The sequence below is a fragment of the Suricata suricatta genome, chromosome 6 (assembly GCF_006229205.1).
Source record: "Suricata suricatta isolate VVHF042 chromosome 6, meerkat_22Aug2017_6uvM2_HiC, whole genome shotgun sequence".
Classification (NCBI taxonomy): Eukaryota; Metazoa; Chordata; class Mammalia; order Carnivora; family Herpestidae; genus Suricata; species Suricata suricatta.
Window position 1 is genome coordinate 77,545,484 of NC_043705.1, and position 21,524 is coordinate 77,567,007.

Consider the following 21,524-nt stretch of genomic DNA (forward strand, 5'->3'; position numbering starts at 1 on the left):
AACTAATCACATGTCTTATGGGAATTCTAATAAGGGTTAATAATAAGACTACTCCTTGCAAGAAAGTAACACATCAGTCTATTTTGTTGCTGTTGTTTTGGTCATAATTTGGGGGTTTTCAAAATTTTTAGTAAAAAACATGCTACTTTTAAAATTAGAACAAAGCAATCCAGTAAATATAAATTTGTCCAGTAGCACCTGATGTAAAAAATGGAATATATTTCCCAAATAAATTTAAATCTCACCAGATTTCTCACTCACACAGTGGAAATATGTTCAATATTAGTTAATATTTGAACTCCAAAGACTAGTCAACACTTGAAAAAATTGGGAATGTCGTTCTGGTATTTCATTTTTCTTGTTAACTACTGAGATTCCTTGTCTAAGATTTCATTGTCCTTTTTGAAGAAGGGTAGCTCCATTCCCTCAATCTGAGGTTGGGCTGGGAAGTATTTTGCCATATATCCAGACTTCTTAAACAAAGCACACAATTGTACCATGAGATTAGGGCTCAAATTTCCTAAATCTAAAACTTCTCATCCTAGTCTCAGAAAAGCTAAACTTTTATTTTTTAACCATGGATTCATTTTGCCCCCTTTCAACCCACAATACCACTTACCATTCAGTCCTCAATGTCACAGTGGGGATGTTTATAGCAACTTGAGATTGACCAGAGGGATGCAAACACAATATGATGCATAATCCATGTAGTTCACAGTGCTAGGGCCCTGTAAGACCCTCTATTGGATGGAATATGGGGAGGGACAGTGATTCGTAGGAAAACTGGGCAGTGGAGAAACATGCAGGGCATTTGGAGTAGAGACTCTTAACAATAATCATGGAAATAGTTCCAGAATGTAATGCCCACTAGACATGGTATTTCTTGAAGACCAATTCTGTCCATCCATCTATCTTGGACTAAGAAACTCAATTCTTTTGAATGAGTCTGAAAAATACAACCAATCACTGCAGTAAAGAGCAAAACTATATCAATTAGTTAGTTTTCTTTTTTTTTAAGAATCATATTATCCTACTCTGTTGTACATTTGTTTCACAAAAAGTTTTTTTTAAACTTTAACTTAGATGTCATTTATAATACTTGTCTTTTTAATGTTTATTTATTTTTGAGAGAGAGACAGAGCATGAGTGGGGGCAGGTCAGAGAGAGTGGGTAACATAGAATCTGAAGCAGGCTCCAGGCTCTGAGATGTCAGTACAGAGCCCAACACCGGGCTTAACCCCACAAACTGCAAGATCATGATCTGAGCTTAATAGACTGAGCCATCCAGGTGAAGGTCTATGTTCATCTGAAAAAAAATGTTTCCACTCACAGTTTTTATGGATTACTACTGATTTACAGATAAGGTCTAAAATACAAACATGCAATTGTTTTTAAAACAGATATTTTAAAATATTCATTTCATGTCATAATATCAAGTTTTAAAAAATCGGGATCTTTTAAAACATTATTTCATTGTTCATCCCTCAGTGCTTGTGTTGTTCAGATGAGTGATAAAATATCTGTGGGTACTTCTGCATCCCTGAACTGCAAAACGGAGTGATTTCACGTGATTGGATATAACATCTGTTGATCCACAGAGAATCTAGAGAGTGAAGTGTGATAGAGGATAATAGAACAGGATCATAAAAAATTTGTTTTACTAATATTTTTATATTGGTCCTGAGTGGTCAATTACTTCACTGTTTCTTAATATGGCATCAGTATGATGAATAATACAAGAGTTAATATTATATACATATATTAGCAAATATACAATACAATTAATATCAGAATTTCATAAAATAAAATCTTACAATAAATAGAAATTGCATTTACCCACCTAGGTCAAAACTGGGAAGAACACAATTATATGTTTGAATCTAAAATAAATAATTAGAATCATAATAAACCATTCTCTTGTTTGCATGTTTTACTTTTCTTTTGCTGTTCTATATATATTGATAGAATTTTATTTTGTTGCTGATGACCAATTACAAAAATAACTAGTGACCCTGTGAGCACTGATTAAGGTAAACTCTAGGCAACCTGACCCTCTGGTTCATTTTCATCAAAAACATCATTTGAGAGGGCAAATGAGGCTGAAATTAATACCATAAATATATAACTTTCTTAAAGATTCTATATATCTAAAGCCTATAAATAAATTGCGTGAAAAATATATGCTAAAATAATGTGGTTCAAAACAACATAGCTTCAGTTTCACTATCCTTCAGGAATCATGACAATGATCTAACAGCCTTAACTAGGAAAAAAAATAGTTTAGTAGTTTTTTTCTATGTTTCATTTTGCCTCAAAGCACTAGAAGTACACAGAACAGAATAAATCCTGGTTACATCTGAGTGTTGTTGAATTAAAGTACATGTGTCTAGGAAACTAAACATAAATATGTCAGTGTCTCTTCATAATTTTTTCTAGTCTGTGTCCCACATCTGCTTGGAATATCTTGGCCCAAAGCACAGAGAATCTAGAGGAAAAAAATTTCAAATCTCAATGTATAAAAGAGTACTTTGCTCTCAAGGGTGTAGTGTCCATTGAGATTTTTTGTTGTTAAATTTGGGTTTCCTGGTCTAATGTTGCAAATGTGGCCTACAGACAGCATTTTTAATTAGTGAATTGATGGTTGCAATGTAACCTGTGTGTCCACCAGTCTATATATCCTTGCCCTGAGTCCTCTGCCTTTGGTCTTTGAGATGCAAGTTCTACAGAGCGTAAACTAACAAAGTCTTCTAGTCAGGTAAACTCAGCATAGATCATAAGCTTGCTATCCTTGGTCACTGGATATAAACTCCAGGATATAAACTCTCCAGCCTCAATCCTCTACTCTAGTTTCATTTCCACTCGGTTACAAGTTATTGCTTTACATCTTCAGCCTCATGATCTATTTCTTTCTCCACCTCTTATCCATAACTTGAGTCAAGAAAGAACTGAAGATAGAAAAGGGCTGACAGAAACAAACAAATAGGATGCCCTTTGGCTGACATACTCAAGATTTCTCACTCTGCATGTTCATTAGTCCTTCAGCTCCCTCACAGGAGCCCTAAATGCATTTCTCCACCTAGGTTATTGAAGCTTCCTGTCTGCCTCCAGTCACCTACCAATGACTCCCTCCATGGTTCTTTCAGTCACTTACCTTTATGCTCAAATTCTTGTCTTCTTTGCCTTTTAACATGTGTTCTCTCTCCTCGTGGCCATTACAGGATAAAGTCCTATCTTGGCTGTTGTGGAAAAAGCACGATTGTCTGAAAGTGACCAGGAAACTTGTTTTTTAACACTTGGACCAGAAGATGGCTTTTGCTGGGGATTCTCCTTCTCCTGACATTGAGCTCTAAGTCCACACTTAATTTCTGTCTCTGCTTTTTTCATCATTTTCATGTCTTCATTGATTTTCTCAACAACTGCAGGCAGAATATGATGACGTTGGTGTGGCTCCCAAGACTTCCAGCTCCTGTCTCAATCTTTCACCCCTGGAGGGTGGAAGGCCATGAACTTTGTACGTGAGCACGAGCAATTAGTGCTGGGGACAGGACTTGCACCTTAAGTACTATGCAGGCTCGCCAAGCATGAGTCTATTGACAGTGTGGGTGCCTTGCCCTTCTGATTTCTAGGTATCCAGGACGCTGGCTGGCCTGGCCTGCATCCTGCAGCACTTCTTTGTTGAAAGCAAGCCAATTTGCTCTGTTGACCACAGCCTAATGGCTGCCTTCAGCTGTGTCACCAAGGAGTAACTAGAACTTCTCATTGGGCTCAAGATCCCAAGTGCTGAGCAGCTAATTTTCTGTCATCAACTGATAATGAAACTCAGACTGCTTGGCCCCTAAACCCAACTTGCTTATTCCCCACAAGCAAGGTTATTTTCCTGGTCTAAGCATAGCCTTCAATTGCCTGCCTCCTCTCTTTCTTCCACTCAAAGGCCCAGGCACACACATGCACACGCACACTGAGCTTATTAGAGAACATACTTGTGTCTCTGCCACTCTGGATTCTGGTTCCACTGTTTAGCCCAGAACAACAGAAAACACACCTTCTTTCACCACCATGGCCCAGGGAAACATTTCTCCTATTTCCTTTTTTGTATCTTCAGAACAAAAGGAAACAGTGTCTAAATGTGATGTGATGCTACAAATGTTGGAGGCTGTTTCAGGGTACTCTTCCTTAGTATAGAGAATATTTGAGAAGCAGAATTGCTTAGTTGAGATAAAAGATACGTCAATTACATTGTCAAATCCTCTTTTCGGATAGCCTGGAACAACAGATTCTTGTATAGTGAAATATTATTTTGCAGTAGAGTTGAATACCCATTTGCTTGCTCCTCTTTATTCCAGTTACTTATGAATTGTGCAATACATGCAACACTTGCACATGACAATTCATAAACATTTTGCATTTTTCAGCAATTCATATTTTTCTAAAATTTTCTTCTGTGTAGGTCTAGTCACACATGTATGAAGCATGATACTGATTCTTTTCATTATTAACTAGAAGAATAAAAAAACTGTATATTGTGAACAGTTATATTTTAATAAAAATATGAAATAAAATGTAATTTAATTTTCAAAAATTAAATAAAATAGTTCAACTCCATCTAATCACCTTGATTTAAATTTTACATATTTGTTAATAGAACTACCTCAGCTCTTAGCAAAATAATTTTTAATAATTTAGAAGATAAGAACTACACAAGAATATATGAAATATATTTTTACATTTACATAATTTGCATTATCAAAAAACATAGTCAAAGGTTTTACATATTTAATTCAGTTACATTTCATTTTCTAATCCTTATGATCAATGAAAACAATTACATATTGAAATGATAGAAATAAATATATAGAAATAGAATATAGAAATAAACAGAAATAAAATATGCAACTCTAGATAAAAACTGAAGGAAATGGAGATAAATATTTATGGACATAGATGATTGCATTTTTAAAACTACTCTTATCTGAGACACCAGGCATTTTATACTAGTTCTCAGTTTATACCTCATTTGAATTCTGGCAGAGTTTGGCATCATTGATCAATATTCTTCCACAAGTCACTATAGAATCTTGCCTTCTATAATATCACATGTTCCTAATTTTCATACTAGATATCCGACCCCTTTTCATTCTAACTTCTGGTTTCCTTTTTTTTTTTTTTTTTTTGCCACTTAATTAGAAACATTTTGGAGACCAATTCTAAGTCCTTTTTAGATCTCACATATCTCCCAATATAACTTCATCAATTATACATATAGCTGTAGTTATCAACTATATCGAGTCAATAAACATCTTGTATAAAAAGCCAGACAGTAAATATTTTACATTTGTGAGCCATCTGATCTCTGTCTCACTCAGCTCTGCTCTTGTAGTATGAAAGCAGCCATGGACAATACATAAGCAAATGGCTGTGATGTGTTCCAATGAAAGTTTATTTACAAAACAATTGCCAGACCAAATTTTCCTTACAGATAGTAGTTTGCACACTAGTGCAACATAATATTGTACTTCACAAAATTTCTGAGCTTCAGAACTGAATTACTGAACTAACTGAATAGATGATCGATGTGGCTCAAGTTAGCGCCTTCAGTTTCATTCAGTCCACTGAAAGTAGTGATCTTACTAGTTCTTCCCTACTTAAAAGCCTTCCAGGGTTCCCAATTTGCTCAAACATTGAACATGGCTCACAAGACCCTTAATTAGGTGCCACTGCTTCTCTTAGATATAACTTGTTGCCATGTCTATAATTTAATCTACTCTAAAATAATAGTGGGAAACCTTCTGGCCCACAGATACTTAAATAAATGTCTGTCTTCTTTGAAGAAGCATCAGTTTCAATATTTTTTAAAATTTGTATTATTTTCCTTTATCTTTTACTCTTAAATTTATTTTTTTTGTTTTGCTTTCTTAATTTCTAATACCTAGTTTGGCATATAATATCCATTTTAACAATTTATTTGCAAAAGAATATATTTTAGTTTTATATTTGATCAAACTAAGGAACATTTAGAAGTCATAACACCAAATAAACACAAGCAAAACACATTAAGATTAAGCTGCAATACTGGCAATTCATTAAGGATGACACTGGTGAGTTCCTAGAGACTTATGTGACTTTTCATTTCTTTATATCAATCACAGTATATCACTTTATGCAAAAATATATTCAATGAGAATACTTAAAATCATTGGTAATTCAACCATAATATTTAAAACCTTTGGTAATACTTTTTCAATGCTTTATTTATATATTTTTAAGGGGAACAGAGAGAAAGAGAGAGAATCCCAAGCAGGCTCTAGTGTAAGCATGGAGCCTGATAGGGGGCTCAAACTACAAACTGTGATCTTTTTTAAAAAACATTTTTTTATGTTTTTTATTTCTTTTTGAGAGACAGAGAGAGACAGCACGATCAGGGGAGGGTCAGAGAGAGAGAGGGAGGTACAGAATCTGAAGCAGACTCCAGGCTCTGAGCTAGTGGAAAGCACAAATGGAGAATATATTGCATCCCCCATTTCACTAAATTGCCTAATTTATTTAGTGAGTCAATATTAGGAAGAAGTGTGAAGGCCCCTAAATCTGAACTCAGTATGATGGATGGTTAAATAGATAATGTTGGTGTATGTTTTTTGGTAGGAGTAAACTTCTATGAACTTCTGGTTTCAAACAGTATATTGACCTCTCTCATTTGGACAGTCTCCACATTTAAGTTATTAGAAGATGTCATTGGTTGGTTAGATGATTTGGTCTCCATGTGCATGTCACATATGAAAGAAAATGTTATTTAAGCAAACACTTCTTATGCTCAAGAACATTGGAAAGCTGAATGACTTAGTAGAAAGAAGAGCAAGAAATCCAAAATCCTGGTTTAAAGGGAGAGCTCACTCATTTCGTCATGTAGAGCCTCAATTTCTCTTATCTGCTAAAATGAGACTTTACCACCTCTACTACCTATTTAATAAATATTGTTTTATATAGAATTATTATGATATTAACTAAAGTCTTGAATCAAAACTAATCCAAAATAAAACTTATGACTGATATGTGAAAAATAATAAAATGAACAATTCAACTATAAAACAATTTTCTACAGGAATTTAATTTTTCAGAGATATTTAAAGTTGTTCTGGATAAATCAAACTTACCTCTGCAGGATTTATTTCTATTATAGAAGAGAACTGCCAAATAATTTATGTGGTATTTTATATTTCTAATAACTGTGTCTTAAAAACATTTTTTCCCCCTGGCTTTCATTTTCTCTCAATGAAAGCTTTGCGAAAAAAGATGCCTATTTAAAAAGTGGTGTGTACTCCTAATGAAGTTAGTTTAGTTATGTGTAATTATAATTTATTTTGAAAGACTACTTAGTGCTAGAGTTGCTTTTTTTTTAGTATTCGACTTCAGAAAACCTGTTGTCTGAGGACAATAGCAAAAGTACAATTCAGAAAAACATAATACATTTTTGTAACATTTTAACTTGGTGATTTCTTTCACAAGTCAGTTTACTACAACATTATTTGCAAAATTAAAATACTAACAACATCCTGAAAGCCCACAAATGAAGACATAATTCACTAAATCATGATTCCTACACTATATGAAATAAAGAAAAGTGAGATTTATATGTACTGCGTTAAAAAGTTATCCATGATGAAGTATTGAAAACTAAGTAGCAGAGTAATCTTGATTTTTATTAAAAATTAAAAGAGAGGAAGAAAGAAAGCTAAATTAACTGGTTGTACATTTATATAAACATTAGAAAAAGAATGAAAACTCATATTCTTTATAGCATTGTTTAAACATTACAGCCGGAAAAATTAATGAAGGAGGGAAGAATATTTTTCTTCATACACTTCTGCAGTGTTTGGAATTGTTGTAAACAGCATATATTATTGTATAAGTTCTGAACATACAAAAGTTATCATATACATTAGAACTAATATAATGATAATTCAAGAAAAGCACCCAAGCACCCAAGTGTGTTTGCTAAATTGCAATAGAAAGACAACAATATTGGTTGAAGCAACTACAAGTAATAATAAATCTTGAATTAACATTGAGAAATTTATTTTTATGCATGTGCACATGTATATTTAACAAGACCTATTAATATTTGGGCTCAAAGTACAGGATAAGAAGTGATATCCAAGGATAGTTGTTCACTTCCCATCATCACTGTGACCAGCAAAATAATAAATGATAAAATAAAATAAATAATATTGATACTTTTCTTTTTCCTTTCATATAAGCTTAAAATCCATATAAAATAGGGCATTGCTACATGAAGAAATATCTAGGGTTGCTCAAAACAAGCAAGTGCCTTGTAGAATAGAAGGAGCTTCTGAATATCCTAGTCAGAATAGTAATTTAAAGCAGGATTCCAAAATAAAGTAAGCAGATCATTACTATCATTGAGATATTTTAGGAGAGTAGGGGAGAAAAAAGATCTCATGATGCCTAACCAACTCCATGCTTTGTCCTGGAAGAGCATCACCTGGACACCTGAGGATGTTGGATAATCACACTAATGAAAATAAGAGTGTGTGCAGCAAAGTTAGCAAAGATACAGTTTTAGAGAAAAATGTACTATGTAGCTTAATTAACATTCTGAAAAAAATGATTTAGCAGGAAAAAATAAATTGAGAACCTCAATTATATAGCAACAGGATGTTTGTCTTCAGCTAGTGGCATATCTCATTAAAACTAAAGAATGAATAAAGCATAGTAAAAGGGTATAGAAGAGAATCTTTCAGATCTTAATACTTGGTTTTTTCCATAGCTTATCGTAGAAATTCTCAACTCACTAGTCAAAGGTAGGAATTGACAAACACCAACAGAAAATTTAGACACAAGGCTTCAAGCTGCTGCACATGCACCTAATCACGTTACAGCATTCAGGCATAAACTAGATGTAGGACATTCCTTCAACAACCATTTTAGAGTTCTCATCTGATGCTTTTGAGTTTCTCTTTGCTCCAGGAACACTAACCAGGCTACTCACCTTTTGCTTGAGTCAGTGTTAAGTCCTAGGAAATCTCTAAATAGCCTAAAGTGAAGACATGATTTGGATCAGAATCTGATTCATATTTTAGTTGCATTATTGCTAGTCTTTGTGTCTCAACTTCTGTATTCTACATCAATCTTTGCCAGTTTCTACTATGATAATGCACACTGTCCAATCTATTCCATAAGCACCAATTATTGGTGGTAATGATAGCCTCATCCTAGGTGACCACTCATAATAAATAGAAAATTAAATTATATTAAATTCAAATCAGGATTAATAAATGTAAAGAGTTATTAAAGTGCATTTAGTCATTTACATATTTATTCAGCAGCTGTTTAGGAATGCTTTTTATCCTATTCTTGAGCTTAGGAAGAGAGGAATAAAAAGGCATAGAATTTAATCATAAGCCGCCTGGAAGGTTTATTCTACAGTCAGGGATAGCAGACAAGTCAAATAATCAAACAACCCCAGTGAAAAAAGAAAAAAGTGCAAGGGCAAAGACCATGATGTAGAAATTTTCCTGTAAGATGAATAGAAAGGAAGATGATATTGGTGAAATATAATGATCAAGAGAGAATGTGGTACAACATGAGGGATGAGAATCATACAGGGGCCAGACCATGGGGGACATTCATTGTAACCTATGTAAAATGACTGGTTGCTTCAACAAACGCAATGGGAAAACTACAGAAAAGTTTTAATCATGAAAATTGCCAATATCTGTACTACATTTTTAAAGATTCTGGATAAAGTACTTTGGATATGGTGAGAATAAAACTTGAAAGCATAGACATTAGAGATTATTGTGATTGTAAAGAAAAGAGATGAGCGCTTCTAGGGGAGGGATGGTGGTTATCCAATGTCAAGAGTGTTTGTTTTTAAGATGAACTTATAAGAAGAACTATTTGGGGAATCAAGAAGGTTGCCATAGACTTTATTAATATTTAAAATGACTGCTCTTCAGTAGATATTACTGAGAGAATGAAAGGACAAACTACTTTAAAATGATATAGTTGAAATTCAATAATAAGAAAATAAGCAACTCAACAACAAAAATTAGGCATAATTTAATTCATTGTTAAATAACTTAGTGACTTCAAAAAATACATATGGATCACAAATCTGCACAAGAAAAAGCTAAACATCATTAGTCATTAGAACAATTCAGAATAAGACCATGATGAGATACCACTGAACACCTATAAAATTGACTTATACTAAAAAGCCTCACCATAACAAGTGCTGGTGAAGATGTGAAATGGACCTTTCGTAAGACTCACAGTAGGAGTGCAAAATGTTGGAGCAACTCTGGAAACAGATAGTTTCTTAAAAAATTAAAAAATACAGCCTTCAGGGGCGCCTGGGTGGCTCAGTCAGTTAAGTGACTTACTTTGCTCAGGTCATGATCTCACAGCTCATGAGTTTGAGCCCCACGTTGGGCTCTGTGCTGACAGATCAGAGTCTGGAGCCTGCTTCAGATTCTGTGTCTCCCTGTTTCTCTGCCCCTCCCCCACTTGTGCTCTATCTCTCAAAAATAAATAAACATTAAAAAAATACAGCTTCTATATGATGCAACTTTCTCACTCTCAGCTACTTACCCAAGAAAATGAAAGAATGAAAATTTATGTTTATACAAAAATGAATAAACAGGTATTCACAGCAGCTTTTTTTTTTAAATAATCCAAAAATTTAAATAACTCAAATAGTCATCAGCAGATGAATGGATAAAAAAAATTGTGCTATGTTCACATAGGGTAATAAGACTCATTAGGGCAATATATGAACCATTAATGTGTGCATTGTGAGTGAATTTTATTTCTTTTATAGTTTATTGTCAAGTTGGTTTCCATATCACACCCAGTGCTTATCCCAACAAGTGCCCTCTTCCATGCCCAGCATGGATTTTGAAATGATAATGCTATGTGAGAGAAGTTTGACATAAAAGAACTTATACTGTATGATTCCATTTACATAAAATTCTAGAAAATGCAAAGGAATTTGTAGTGACAGAAGCAGATCAGTGATTGCCTGGAGACAAGGATGAGAGTTGGGAGAGATGGTTGGGAAGGGGTGAGAAAGAGAGAATATGAAGCAGTGAGGAGACTTTGAGTGATGTAAGTGTTTGTTATCTTGGTGGTGGTCATGGTTTTGAAGATACATTCATATGTGAAAACTTGTCAAATTGTACACTTTGTATATGCCCAGTTTATTATATATTAAGTATGTTCTTAAGAAAAAGAAACAATGCCTATTTTTGGCCATCAGCAAATGAGTAGATTATGTTGGCAGTTTCTAAATTAAGATAGAAAAATGTTTGGCAATGAGAATCACAAGATACTTTACAAGGCATAGAAATAAGATCTCATCACACAACCTACCTAAGTAAGACCATAATCATTCACTTGAAATCAAACTTTGGAAACTACTTTCCTTTGCTCTTTTTCTAACTGATGGATTCTTGACATCTTGACCTTTAATATCTATTATCTCCCATATTATTTCTAGACACACTTAGTTTGTAAGATTTAAAGATTCTTTTGATGACCAGGCATAACACAATGACATTCAGATAGATGAAAGGTAAAACTCCAAAACAGAGATGGTGCCAGGCAGGACCACACGGAGGGTTGCACTTGGGGACAGAGTAACAGCAAGCTAGAGCTGTACGGGGCAAATCAGGTGGAATTAGTGGGTTTGGGCAGGTTTCCTGTGCAACGGCTGGGGTTTAAGAAGGTATAGTCCCTCTTTGTCTGAAACTTGGCCTTACAGGGCAATTATAGGTAAGACACAGTGGTCCTGGAAGGTATGTCTGATAAGGAAAGAGGCTGGGATGAGGACTTACTTGCTTAAGAAAAGAACTGACTAGCCTCGAGCCAGGATCAAAAGACTAGTCAAGGCAGCATTTTCCCTCCAAACTATATTCCATCCCTGCTGGCTCTGTGACTTATCTTTTCCAACTGTTCATGATTTCTACTTCTTAATTTTAATTTTAACCAAATTCCAGCCCTCAGACTCAATTCCATAATTCTCATCCTTTTTCAAAGTTTACACATCCATTGTACATGCTTTGTTTCTATAATCTGAAAATGGACATTTGGATGCCAGATTAAAATGCCTAATAAATAACCTATGAAGAAAACTGAAGTCACAAAATTAATTATGGTTCTTAACTTAGAAATCTTAACTTATAAATGTGCAACTTTGAAATGCTAAAATGGAATATAACTGAAAATATGTATGCCATTTCCCCTTAAAGCATGGCATCAAATAATCTTTATGCAAAATTATCCAAGCACAAATTTGACATATACTATCTCCCCTTTTATTTTACAATGGCCCATGCTGTAACTGAATTATTTTAGTAGAAACCAAAATGAAAGTAGAAAATTTATTGGAACTGAATTTATGACAGCAAATTTATTGTCAAAACCACTAAGCACTGGCTGATCATCAAGCACTAAGCATTCACACGCAGTAAAATTCTGGAGAATTCTAGCACACAGCAGCCTGAGTTAGGCTAAGTCATTCTAAGAATATTCATTCAAATAGGATTAGCTAATCTATCCCAGTCTCCCCCTCTTTTCTCTACCATACCTCCACACTTTTTATGCCCACAGTACAGTTGTTTGATTTATTATAATTAGGCTTATAAAGAACCAATTCATTTGAAAGCCAGGAATCTAAAACTAGAAATACTAAAAAGTAATCACATTTGAGTCACCCACAATTCCTTTGCTCAGTGACAAAAAGCCTTTTAAAGGTAGACAATGAATATTGGTTAGCTTAGGTTCAAGTAAGACATTTGATACCTAGAGAAAAACAAGCAGGAGAGTGAATAAAGCAGTAGTCACATTTCTGAAGAATGAAATCAGTAGATTGCAAGTGACAGGTTCAATTACTGGTCCATGGACCACTGACACATCTGCCTTAAACTCTGAGGAATGGGCAGTAGGAAAAGGATGAATAACTCTTAAGATTTAGAGAAAATATGTAACCACTCAGGCAGAAAATTAGCAATTACTTTTCATGCCATCAGTAATAACTATTTCAACAGAGATCTTAGGTTAACGTCAGACTGTGTGACAGTATATCAACCATTACACCTGTGTTCAATCAGCAACCACATCCCTCAATGCGATACTGAGCTGTTTAGTTCAAATGTGGCTTGTTCAGTGATAAGCAAGATGGCTGACATCTGGTACAGAAGTATTCAAAAGCAATTTACTTCACAGTTTTGATGCTAACTGTTGAAAAGAGAAAAATACTGTAAAATTTGGACAGTTGTGATTTGTCTTTACGTTTTCTTTTGATTTGTTCTTTTTAGTAATGAAAAAAATTGCAATTTTTACTGAAGATTAAAGCACCAAATTATATCAGTAAAAACTTCTTATCATGAAATCCTTTGGATTTACAGCTAAATAAAATATCATCTTTAATAAGTATAAATGCATGATATTGTTTATGTGTTCTTGAGTAAATGAGTAAAACAACAGATGGCACATTAAAAATAGAAATGGAAAATATGACCTTATAATTAACATATTACTTTTCCTATGTTCTCAGTTTAAATTGGGTCTGACATGATGGAACTAACCAACAAATTTTTTTAATTGTCTTGCTTATGGAAAATATAACATGAGGATAAGAAGTTGTTTATCACCAAGAGATAAACATAATTAATTTATCCACAAGTCCTATTATACTTTTTAAAATTTTTATGCTTTTTTTCTTATAATTTTACCCCAAGAATAAGCTAAAAAATATAAAGTAAAAAGTCAAAAACAAAATGTAAAATAATGTAATGTAAATGTAATGTAAAATATAAGCAAACAACTAGTAAGAAGATCATAACATAAAATATCTTTAAGAATATTGCTTAGTAGAGGTAAATTACCATATTTAATCCAAAATGTATTTGAAAATACCTTAATAACAGAGGTAAGATCTTATTCTTGAATGTTCAGGTACACAAGCCAAGTATTATACATACGGTTCTGATAGTCCTACTCATTATAAACTTTTTAAAGTATTTGTGGGTAAAAACAAATTGAATTCATGCAAATTAAATCATTAGGTTAATTTTGTTATGAACTTTATTATTATAAATCAGTTTCATATTATTGAACCCTCACACCTAAGAGAGAGTTCTTAACAACTGATTGAACTATTCTAATATAACACATACACATTTTATTGTAATTTGTGATGGCTAGTGTCAATTCAATAATATATGTGTTCTTATATAACATAAATTCACATATAAAAACAAATACATACAATACATAATATATTGTACATACTATATATCATATACTGTATGCATTATAATCTGCTTAATAAACAAAAAATAGACATTTCTGTCTGCTTCCAACAAATTATCATGAAAGAGGAGAGAGAATTTTGCTTAAAGGACCTTCAAAAATTGTCCTTGAAGCCAGACAACCACTTGTTTGCATGTGTCTCTCTCTCATGTTTAATTCTGAACAAATACACACACATCTACACACACTCATACCCAAAGCTGGTGATGAAGATGGCAATGATAGATTATTGAACTATATTAATTGCTGTGCAAAGCACACTATCATGTTCAATTTGCACAAGAAAGAGTATCAGTGCAAAAGTATTGGAAGGTATGTTGCCTTGCTAAATAGACCCTTTATGAAAAAGTTATGTTTGAATTAAATAATTGTTAATCACAGACATTTTACATGATCAAAATTATTTGTATTTAAATTACACACAGGACAATTTTAAAAAGTGAAGACAATTTTTATTAATTGTCCCCTGTGTTATTCTGATAAATATAGGATACATGTATTTATATTTATGTTCTTAAATCAAGTACACCCAAACTGACTGACTAAATACAAATCTTTATCCATACTGGGGTGATATATCAGCACACTTAGCATGAATGGTAGTCCTTTAGGTAAGAAAGAGAGCAAGGAGAATAATTTTTTTTCCCCTTATATGCAGTATGCCACACGAAGGCTTTACAATAGCAGTCTTTTCTGGAGCTAAGCACACTATCTCCAATAATTGTTTGTCACCCATGAGTCAACCTTTTCATAACAGTGTAAATAGTGCTGTTATTCTGGGCACTCTCTCCTTTTCCTTTTAATTTTATTTCCTTCCTACTTTTGGTTCCCAAAATGCTTATGGCTCATCTCCATCCTATCAGTGTTCAATTTCAGATAACTATAACGTTGGGAGAGTTTGAGTGACTACTTCTTATTAAGGCATAAATGATTGACTGATTCTTGTACTGTCTTTTCCGGGGCATTTACATTTTAATAGGGGATAATTCTTTCATTCATGGTGAATGAGTTCTATAATAGTTATCATTTCAAACTAGAGTAATAGGACATTGTGAGGGGGACTGGAATTAGGAAACCTTTCTTATTCATTTTTATCAAGGTCATATCCAATTGCCCATTACTTTTTAGGACTTCAAAACTCTACCCTGGGTTCTAGTACCTCCAAAGTTGGGTTTAGTCTCTCCAAAGCTGAAGTTATTTTCTGGAAGTAACTTAAGCATGGAAGCAAACACCTTAACTCTTTCATGTCACTAAGTTAGCCTTGAGTGCACAGTGGTCATATTTTGGAAAGCCTGTGAAGTAGATGGAATCAAGAGCCAAAATAAAGCAAGTAAAAAATAGCAACAAACACAAATACAGAGAAGCAGAGAAAGTGCACTGAGAACCTAATCAGCTCTCCTAGCAGTAATATTTATATACCTCCTAGCACTGTAGTAAATATTGTTTTATGCACATACATTATTCCTTCAGCTTCAAGGAGAGATGAGGTTTCTAAGTACCTTCTTACTATACAGCCCTAGTAAATAAAATGTACAGTACTCCTATAACTATCCCAGAGAGACATGGAGATCACATCGTAGGCATTCTTATTCTCCCTTAAAAAATTTTTTATGAATTATAAATCACACATAATTCTGGGAAGGGAAATACACATGAAACTTACTGACAACTTGTTTGTCTCTATATCACAAATGACTAAACTTTAAAACATACTATCTTGCGTATTACTACATTTCCATAATTTTATTTACAGTAAAACCAAGATGGCCTCAGGGTAATTTTTTAAACAAAGTATTATAAGACCATGTATATTGTCAGATTGAATTGAGATACAGAATTCTAGTCAGTCAAATAAGATATCCTAATATGTAAGAGGACATTCTAAAAATTAATGCATGTTCACCTAGTTTAAGAAGATGTTGGTTAAAAACTAACGAGAGTTGCTCTTCAGGTAACTCATGGGACACTGAAAAGTCAACTCATATCACTAAATTTCAGGTAAATTAGATGAACTCACAAATATTAGTAAGTATCCCATCTAGAATATAGCCTCCAATATGTAGAGGTATTTTACTTTTCTAGCATCTGAAAAAATACTGATTTTTCTATACAATGGACATTTGTATTTTAAATGAACTTTTGGTAAACATTTCTCAACACTAATAATTAGTATTCTAGACAATTTAAATTTCTGTGGTTGACTACAGTTTAGGATTATAAACAGCAGTTTTTAATTTCTTCAAGTTCACGTTAGTGGTGTAGAATTATTTACCAATGGAAGAAGAATATCAAATGTCTGTAAAATGTCTCATTTTACATAGGTTTCCTAATGAAACTTGAAGGTAAATTTGCTTCACTAAGAGTTTGTGTGTATTTCTGGCTATTGTCCTAAACAATAATTAGAACAAAAATTAGATTTGAAAATATTTTAGCTGCTGAGACTCTGTCCCTTGACTAATGGGGATATTACTTTACTAGATGGATAGATAGATTTTTAAAAATTTTCACTTACAATAATTTGTAGGCTCACTTGAATTGGGACTTTCAATGCAGATAAAATCTTCACTTTTAGAACAAATAAATACACTTACTTCTAATTTCTTGTGAATAATATATTTAAATCTTTAGAAAAAACAGAAAAACTGAAATACTTCCAGTTAGTTCTTTCTACCTTTCTCTATATTCTATGGACTTAATAATAAAAAAAAAAATCTTTTACCTAATCATAAGATACAATTTTTACAATTTCATTTAAAGAAATCTCAGGCAATTCTGGGAAGCATGATTGTGGGAGGTGAGGAAAGAAGAGAGTGAGAGAGGGAATAGCAACTAAAAAAAATTCTCCCTTTGCCTAAAATATTATTGAGAATATCAGAGAAGGACTCTTTTTTTCTCTCTCTAATGTACAATATATGTTCAATAGTGCTTTCAATTCAAATATCATTTGAATTAAAATGTCATTAATGAGAAAAATAGTTGACATCCTAACTAAAAGAAACTGCCACACGAGGGTGAATCAAGGCATATATGCCTCAGTTCAGTTTAATGATCGGCAAAAATAAGTATTCTCCTTTAAGTATTCGATTCAATTGTTTTTCAGAAAATTTAAGAAGGCTCTCACTTCACAAAATTTCATGTAAACATAAAACATAAATTTAATTTCAGATGTCCTTAATAGTCATCAGAGTTTTCATAATCTACTCAAGATATACTTCTGGCAGGTATTGAAATATAAAAAATTTTTGCTTTGAAAATTAAGTTTTAAAACCCATGTAAAATTTTTTATTTAGAACAATTTGCTGTCAAACTATTATTATTCTAGAACAGTGAAATTTTTATTCTATAATTAAACAAAATAAATATTAATAGTAATAAAAATTCTTGGATAATACTTGCTTAATGAAATTTTGCTTAATTTAATGATGCTTTAAAAATATTTCCAGATACTGTCACCTTAAGATGACATTCAAAAATAGAAATGTAAAGGGACTATAGACACTAATTACAATTTAAATACCCAACACAACATTTAAAACTTTTTTAATGTTTACTCATTATTTAAGAGAGAGAGGGAGTGGAGACCCCAAGTGAGGGAGGGGCAGAGAGAGACTGAGACACAGAATGTGTACCAGGCTCCAGGCTATGAGCTGTCAGCACCAAGCCCAACAGGGGGCTGGAATTCACAAACTGCAAGATCATGACCTGAGCTGAAGTTGGACACTTAACCGACCGAGCCACCCAGGTGTCCCTTTTTAAATTTTTTAAATGTTTATTCATATTTTTTGAGAGAGAGAGAGGGAAACAGTATCTGAAGCAGTCAACACAGCATTTTTAAAACTCACGAGTTTTGATTCAGGTGATCAGTCGATGTTGGTTTTATTGAATCTATAAGATATGAACTAATTTTGTTTTCTCTTCTACCTATGCCTTGAGAAAAAAGCCTGAGAAGAAAATTGAGATAATTATTTCTCTCTCACTACTTATTTTCTTTGCCTTTGAAATCACATGAGAACTTCAACCAGAGGTTTTCCAAATGAAAAAAAAAATTATACAACATAAGGTAGTGGTTAGGTTTTGGGCTCTATACCCAAGTAGTCTCTGCTCAGAATTCTTTCTTTGAAGAATAGTTGTTATACAGTGTTATATTAGTTTCAGAGGTACAACACAGTGAATTGACAATTCTATACATTATGCAAGGCTTATCAGGATAAGTGTAGTTACCATCTGCCATACATTATTACAATACCATTGACTATACTCTCTAGTCTGTATTTTACACCTCTGTGACTTAATCATTTTATAACAGAAATTCTGGGTTTTCTTTGTAACAGCTATCTCTATGGTTTTAGAATAGTTTTTTAAGGTTTCAAAGCCTCATTTTTCTCACTTGTATAATGGTGATAAAATAGCACCTACCACACACAGGGCTCTAGTGCAGATTAAAGGAACAAACATGTCAAATACTTACAAAAGGGTCTAGCATATTTTATAAGCACTCAATAAATTTTCACTTTCTATCTTTATTCATGGTATTTAAGAATAATATTAACTACAAATAACTGCATTACTATTATTATATTCAGAGGTAGAGAAGAGTCACTCCTCTATCTAGTTTCCTCTAACTTCATTTTATTATAAGTTATTATAATTATATAACTTCTTTACCCACCTGTATCATTGTCTCCACTGATGACAGACCTATTAGGCTACAAACAGTCAGGTTCTCTCAGTCAGGTTGTCCTGAGGTCTCTCTGCTCAAATATTATCTCACTATGAAGGCATTGCTTGTCTTTCCTCTCAACACCCTTATCCTGCTTTATTTTAGTCTTGTCAGTTATCACCATCTACATATTCAATGTTTTATTTTATTCTTTTGTTACGGCATTTACTGAATGAAAAGAAAGAGTTACCTGTCTTGTTCAAGTTAGAACACATGCTAGAACACATATAGTACCTTGGAGGCCCACTACAGGTACTCATTAAATATTCGTTAAGTGAATGAATTAGTTCATACTTGGAGGTGAATGACTGGAAAATTTTAGAAACCCATTATGTAAATTTCGATACCTACCGATGTAACATTTTAGAAGAAAGGGTACATTTGGTAGCGTTGGTAGCAAAGTCTATTATTTACCCTCCCTTCCCCAACACCTACAAATAAGAAAGACATTCTTAAAATTGGAGGAATTATTTTCTCTGTTTAAAGTTCACCAATATCTCATATATTTCCTACACATAAAATCTGCTAGGGTCTACAACTTGTCCTTTAATGTGTTTGATTAGAATCATACCTGTGTATTTTTTTCATTCCACCTCCCATCTCCCTGTTTTAGCTTCAGTTGCCTAGAAAGTAAAAAGCAGAGCCTGAGGAAGTGCTTATGTTATTACAGTTTATTAAGGAGTACATTTCCAGGGAAGCAGAGTATAGGAAATGAGAAGTGAGGAGGGAGGGAGGGATCACAAGTATAAGGAAGTATATTACCATGCTGGCTAGAGGGGCACGGCAGGCTGACAGTTAAGGTCTCAATGGAAAGCTTTATGGAGAGTTTATGAAGTTATTATGGAGTATACTAAAGTCATAAAAAAGGTGACAAGAGGGAAAAATTTATTGATAGATTTCTTTTCCATTGGCCACAGTTTTCCTCTAGAACTTCAAATCCTTCCACTTTCCTGGTTGTACATGCTTGGGGTCTGAGCAGATTTTGTATTTTTTAGGAAAATAATGGCAAACAGGGAAGCTTTAGATTAGAAGAGGAGTGCCCTGCACACAGAAGTGAAGCAGGTACTATCAACATAAGCTTACAAGTGAGGTAACGGCTAAGAACTGTAATCACAGGTAACCTCTGCGTCAGGAGCAGGGCCAGGAGTAACAACCTGGCTTCATGACCACCATGAAGACACATGCAAGTCGTTGTGAAGACAGTCTCTGTTAGAAAGCAGGCAAGACCCCTGATCTGAGGTCATGAATGCAACGTATCCCACACATGCCCTCATCCTTTAATGTACATGTGGGGGGAAAATGGTCTGGGTCTGCAGTACCAACCTTCCTAGACCAGGATGGTTAGCCCTCCAAAGCCTAAAAGTAAATTCAAAAACATACCTTTGGAAAGTACTCTACTCTTTCTTTAAACAAAATATAAAATAAAACTTAAAAAACTTCTGTTAAAAGTCTCATTTAAACCCAAAATTTTTGTGACATAAAGTTAAACTTCTATAAAAATTAATTCATAATAATGTTGTAATTTATAAATATTGCAGATTGCCCAGCTAACAATGTCAATGCTTACTATTGCAATTTAGTGAAAAATTATATCAATGGAAATATTTAATCAAGCATTATATGCACTAGGAGTCCGTGTTTGTTATATGCAGCTCTGCTTCTCAAGCTGAGATTCTTGGCCACAGCACCCCATCCCCAATGCCCTGATAAGAACCATTAAGATTTTAGGCATAATTAAGGCATAGGAAAAACATAGTGCTTTTTCTAGGTCTCAGTTTTACTTAGAATTTAAGAAAATATCATAAGCCTTGACTTTTTACGCTAGACTATCTAGTGTGAGAGTTTTTCTGTGATATATATCATTTAAAAAGGTTGTCCCTCCATGTAAGCAGGAAAACCGATAATAGTATGACATTCTCATCACACAGAAGGGACTACCTGCTGTGGAGAAAGTTAATTATTCTAATATCACTGACCTGCATAGTATTTTTTAAAGCACCAGTTAGATCTAGAAAATGACTAGTACACACAGCAATTAATCTAAAACTCGGAAAGCATACTCATATGTATTTAAATAAGAATTTTAGAATTTTAGAAATGGAACTAAGCCTAACAAGTTATTCTTTTAGAATAACTTGAGCAATAAATATCCCTCTAGAAGTAACTAACCAAAATTTTCTATTTTATGTGTCTTAATAAGACAAGTCCAGTCTTAGAAAATATCATAAAAATAATTAGAAACTGCATATATAATAATAATTACCTGTAACAGTTTACATATATATTACATTTATGTGTCACATATATAAGTTACATAAAAACATATTATCAGGCATATATTTTTCATATATAATTTACATATAGCTGTAACCACATATACAGTTATTTAATTCAAATACATTTTGGTTCCAAGAAATGCAAATAATCTGACCTATAAATGCTTCTTTCAGACATCTAAACAATTTTAATGTCT